The following is a 6,235-nucleotide window of genomic DNA, read 5'->3' on the forward strand; positions in this document are numbered from 1 at the left end:
CTTTAGAAGAAAGCAGTCCTCATCTAACTCTTTAAACTTCTTCGTGTTCATATTTATGGAAACCCACCTGTAAATGAAACACATTTATTTTGTTCTGAAAGAATGGGTGACCCTGTAGATTTAGTTTTGCTTTTCCTGCATGCCTCCCTTGAAATGGGCTTGTCCAAAGGGCATTTCACAAGTGACATGAAGGGTTCTGCTGACAGCAGGTAAGGCTCCTGATGGCCCATCAGCTGGAGCCCAGGGTAAAAGGCAGGCTGGAATCTCTCCTGCAGCCAGCAGAAGTGCCAAAGCTTTGGGATATGTATTTGTGACACAAGCTTTTGTAAAGACTCTTCTCAGCTGGACGCTGTGTATTGGCCACTTCCCTGATAAACAAGGACAATTGTGAAGGGATTTGACGGTCTCTCTCCCCTTTCTCTCTCAAAAACAGAAATTCTGAGCCTTAACAAAAGATTGTTCAGGGCATTTCTGGAGCCTGTTTTCTAGTGGTGTTGCAAAGGCTTCAGCTCTTTTGGGGAGACTTAAGCATATGTGTAAAGATGTAGGCCTGTAATATTCTAACTTTAGTCCACTTCTTTTGAGTTAATTAAGGCTTCTAGTTATACCACAGGCCAGCAGAGCTGTGGATAGGAGTAGGCAGTGGCTGCTGGACAGGGAAAGGGGATGGGGTAAGTGCTTTAATTTCAAATTCTCCTTTGAGAATCTGGCAGGAGAAAGAAGATCTGATTATATGTTCAGCCTTCATTCTAAATTGGACCTTGTCTGTATACCTGGGATTCAAGAAGAAACCTCACAATTATTAAAAATGTGATTCTAGACTATTCTGCGTAAATCCTGAACATTTGCAGGCTGGCATCAGTTCAGTTAGACTGATTTACTCTTTCAGCTGTGGATCCAAAGTAAAAGCGGTTGAAGTGAATGTACATCGTCCTGTTACAAACCAAAGTCATAAATATTTTATTTAGGCAACAGTGTTCTCAGGAATCAGAAGATTTATAAAAATGCTTTAGTGGATGTTGTCCAGCTCACTGTGGGAAATTACTCCTATAAAAGCACACATTGTGTTGGGGAGGAGGAAGGAGAAGTGAGGAAGTGAACGCACAGTGCAAGCTGTAGTAAGGATCACCTCAGGCATATAGAAAGGAAAATAATTTCCCTAAATGAGCAACCTCCTGAAAATGTTGAGTGTCATTTTGTTTATTATTTAGCTAATGATATTCCTGCAAGATGACAGATTTTTCCTGGACCTGTATTTTGTTTTCATGCTCCTTCATGGAAAGAAGACCTCTGTATTAATGTCTGCAGTTGGATTTATAATTCTATGAACATGGGTGGGGAAAAACAACTAAGTGCCCAGAGCTCCTGTGTGTTGCGGGGTCTTGCTGCTTTGGGCTGTGTTCAGCCGTGCTGCTGAGAGGTAGCCTGGTCCATGAAGGGAGAACACATGGTCCTACTGAGCCAGAAATGCAGAGTGGGATTGGTGTGGCTTGAACTGTGCTGGCAGAGAGGACACAGAACGGATCTCTTTTGTACTCCTGAGCAGAGTCGGCAATGAGTGGAGGAAGGAATTTTGATCTTTTGTCCTTGGTCTGTGTGTTTTGTCAGGGAACTGAGAAGCAGAGGAGCCCAAAGCAGAGTGGTGTGGCCCAAAGCAGTGTGCTGCAGGAGCTGCAGTGCAGTTCTGTCAGGAGAGGGCGAAGCCGACCTAGGAACAGGAACGCCTGGGAAGCATTTTTAATGTGGCCACAGCGCCGCACCAGAGCCAGGCAAACAAGCCTTTAAATCAGCTACTCTGTAGCTTCTCTGGTGAATGGAAACAAAAATAACGCAGCACGGTGTGTGGCTCTGTGCACGCAGTGGGCAGAGTAGGACTGTGCACAAGGGCCCAGGGATTTACCCAGGAATGGTGCACACAAAGGAAGGAATCAGGAGCACGGTAACCCATGGTTGTGGTCATTAACAGGAGTGCTGGTTGCCAAGTCTGTATCTGAAAGTCTGCCTGGTTCCAGGGCACTGACAAGTTTAGCTTTACTCCACATGGTAACAAGGGGCATTGGGGAGTTTAGGCCTGAGGACAAATCCAACATTTCCCCTTCAGATTTAAGGAAGATTAGGTTTGATTTGGTTTGATTTGGTGCTGGATAGAAGAGATTCTCTTGCTAAGGGCAGGTGTGTTTGCCTGTGGAACTCCTGTTCTGTGGGTGTGTCTGGCGCATCCACCAACACAACTTGCGAGCAGCTCAGTAAAGTCTGAAGTCTCTGATTTCTCCAGGGGAGCAAGAGAACCATTGATGATCCTGCTGGACTCCAGGATATAGTCTTGAGGTAACAATGATACTCCTCTTCAACCTTCTTTGGTTAAACAAACACACAGCTTACTTGGAGAGGAGAGAAAAATCCCTTTGAGGTTCACCTGCTGTTCAGAGCCAGCTGAGTGGTGTCTCCAGAGCAAGGCTTGTCTGTCAGCAGGAGCCCGACCTTCCCAGAGCAACAGTATTCTCTTTAGCACTCTGCAGTTTGCCTGAGGAAGGAGGTTTTCTGGATGCTAGGAATGAGCATCCTCTGTTTATTTCAGTACCAAATCTTGTTTGGTTGGTTTTGTGTAGTGACAACTCATAGTTCACCTCTGAGGACACTGGATGTCCAGCAAACGAAGAGAAGAGGGTAGAACAGGCAATGATTAGGTTAAAAAAGGAGAGGAGCACCCTGTCCTTTCTTCTCCCTTCTCTATCCTGAGAATTTAACCAAAATTACTCCTTTGAAGAGCAGGTGCACCTTTTAAAATAAGCTGATGCAGCTTAAAAAGCAGGCCCTGGGAGGACTGTCAGCAACCAGAGGCCGGGTGAGGAGAAGAGGGGTACACGTGCCCTGTACCTCTCACGGTGCGAGGTACAGTGGCGGCTTGGGAACTGTGGAGGCTGGATGAAACTGCCTTCCTCAGGAACATTCCTTTCTTCCTTCCCCAAGGGGCTTGGCTCCTTGAGATCCTGTAGGCAGCCAGGGGAGGGGAGCAGCATAGCATGGAAATGATGTACAGATGGAAACAGCTTCTGGTTCTGACAACACCTTGTGCAACAACCTTGTCTCTTCATGGTGGCCAACAGAACTGTTCACAGAGAATGCTGTAGCATGGACTTCATTTGTGTGTTACTGAGAAAGGGAGCCAGCAGACAATTTTATTCCCAACTAAATGCTGTGAAAGACAGTGCCAGGACCCAGCCCACAGAGCTTTGCCTCTAATGCTTTCCCTGCTTCTTTCACCACTTGTTACCTGGTTTCCCTCATGTCCCAATGACCCAGTCTGCGTTTCTGTGACAGTCAGTGCTTCTCAAGCCAGCATGGGTAGAAGAGACTGGCTTAATGTTTTCAAGTTGCTTATGAGTCAGCAGTCATACTCTGCCTCCCTGTGCAGAAAATGAATCTTTAATTCCCATTTAGCTTTTTTTTTCTTTGTTACTACAGATACAAGGGATTTAAAGGCAACTGCTCCTTTTCCTTCATTGAGCAGTTCAGAGCCCTCCACCAGTGCAATGAGTACTGTGATATGCTGGGGCTGAAATCTCTCCGAACCACTCATCAAAAACAGAGGAAAGCAACGTCCACTAAAAGCAAAAATCTGCCAAACTCATCAACGGTAAAGAAAATGGTGCCCAAAAAGGTGAGAGAACATAGAGACTTCATTTCTTCAGAGCACTGAGTCTCACTATTCCATCTTGTGAAACTACTCTTGAGGACATGGAGCAGTGACAGGCACCAGTGGCCTGAGGTGATAACTTTAGTCTTTTGCCTTTTGACATTGTTTTGGAATCATCCTGATGCTGATGCCAGCAACAAAGGAAGGAGCTGATCCTGTGTTCTTGGTGCCTGAGACTAAGCCATCTCCTGGATTTTCTTACAACCCTTCTGTGGATTGGTATTGGAGAAGAACATCTTCTCTGTGTCTACATCCATGGCCCTGTGGGTTCAGCTGCTATGGAAACATCAATATATTTAAGATGCCACTTATAAGTACAAGTATTGCACAGTACTGTTGCTCAGGCTGCTATAGAAAAATTGTTTTCTTTCCTAGATTTTTGCATATTGTAATCCTACTATAATCCTACTCTTATAATTTTTTTCTCCCACTTACATGCCTTGTATTAAAAGACAAAGCCATTCATGATTGGACATACATGTCTTCCAATCCGCTCCCAAATCAACATCTTTATGGTCTTCACAAAGTGATGCCATCAGCTTAAAGATGGTCAACTTGTATGATTCTCCATAAAATTCCTTGCTTTCCATGCAACCTTCATTGGACCTACAACCCTATGTGATAGTACTGCTGTGCGTGCACTGATCCTGTTGAAGGACAGGTTTGGGGTCTGCATGTGGCCAAACAGCTCCCTCTGCAATAACCCATTCCATCCAGAGGAGATTTCAGCACCTGGAAGCAGTTTCAGATGAGTAAGTGCAGTGACAGAAACCCTCCTAGCTGCAGTGTTGGTATCACATCCAAGCTGGGCATGCTGGGCTCCCTGTGCCATTAAGGGAGGACTTCCAAATGGAATTGAGAGCAAAGTGCAGGTCAGCAGAAAACCAAACATTTGAAATAGGTTGGATTAACTGTGCCAAAAAGGGTCTGTGTGTGTCCATTGAGGGCAAAGGAGGCAGGGTCAGACAGACATCTGCAGTTTAAATTCCTGCTGTGACATGGAATGAAGTTCTCTGGAGTAGTTCCAAAGCATTTGAGATTTTAGTTCTCTGCTAACTGATGTGCAGGAAACCAACTACTGCAGAACTAAGTGTTGATGTGAAGTTTTTCAGATGGTAGAAATGGATCATTTTACCTATTCTTTCACAGTTTTTAGTGCTTTAAAAACCATTGAGCTGCAGTGGTGATGTTTTTTTAAAATGCCTGAGGCATTTCAGTGTCTATGTCCATATCCACAAAACATTAGACACGTAACTCTTAAGTTGATCTTTTTTTTCCAAAAGATGTCTATGTTTCTTAGAACTTTCTTGCTCGGTAGAAACTGGGCTCCTCAGTCCCTTTTGAAGTAGAACCTTGGATACATTTGGAAATGTCACCTGAGTGTTCAAGCAGTCTTCGTGGTAGCAGTGGGTGAATCAGAGTCCATCGGTCCTCCATGGACTCAAGGGGACAGTTTGAAATCCAGTGGACGGTGCAGGAAGTCACTGTGGACTCTGGGTCCAGCTTCAGAGCTTAAATAACCACCTCACTTACTGAGAAAGTCAATGGGTATGGAAAACAGTCAGCCTGGGCCTGAAATATGAGTCTGGAATGCAGAAGAATTTTCTCTAAAACTGGAAAATTGGGAAACTTGTAACCAGAACATCTGCAGTGGTTTCAACCTTTGCAGAAGGATAGACCTTTGTCATGGAAGTTTGGTTATTCTTCACATTTCCAAAAGGAAAAGCCAGACTTCAAGTGTCAGGGTGTGATTCTGTGCCTGGTCTTGGCTGAACAGACCATTGCCACTCCATGATCCCCATTCCCCAGTCATTGTGCATACATGTATGACCCCAGGGCTCCGCAGGAAGCAGCTTCAGGAGGCAGCTGATGTATTTGAATGCTGTGCCTTGAATAGTTATCACTGGAAGGAGGTATAAGGTGGAGGGAGGACCCCATGAAAAAACAGGCGGTATGATTCCCAATCCTTTCCTTCTGTGACATAGCAGGAGAAGTTTGTATGCAGTTGTTACTGGAGGAGCTTTCAATGTAACTCCTGCAGCTTGACCTCAGATAACCTACCAGTGAGCTGCAGGGATGCAGATCCATCATGCCGTTTCTTTTTTCTTACGCTCAGAAAACTTTAGTATATGTAATTCTTGTGTGTGTCTTGGGAAGGTCATGTTGCTCTACAATAAAAGCCTCAGTACAAAGCTTCTCATTTTTGAGCACAGTAAAAGGGAGAATTAATCTGCAATGCTCTCCTGCCACAGAGCACCAGGGAAGTTTGGGAATGGTGTGCCCACATGGATATTTGACTGAATTTTTAAAATGGGTTTCCTTTAATAACATCACAAACAGAAGCTGGCAAGCCTGCACAGGCATTCCATAATGGAGCCCCAGCAGTGGGGGATTCACGTTCTGCATCTCAGTAGGAGTCAGTGATGTAGAATAGGCTGTGATGACATTGCAAATCATAGAGCTAGTCCAAAATGCCAGCCCTAATCTCCACTCTTTCTGTTGATGTGATATGGATACTGTGCTCAGGGAAGGAACACA

The sequence above is a fragment of the Corvus hawaiiensis genome, chromosome Z (genome assembly GCF_020740725.1).
Source record: "Corvus hawaiiensis isolate bCorHaw1 chromosome Z, bCorHaw1.pri.cur, whole genome shotgun sequence".
NCBI classification, from domain to species: Eukaryota; Metazoa; Chordata; class Aves; order Passeriformes; family Corvidae; genus Corvus; species Corvus hawaiiensis.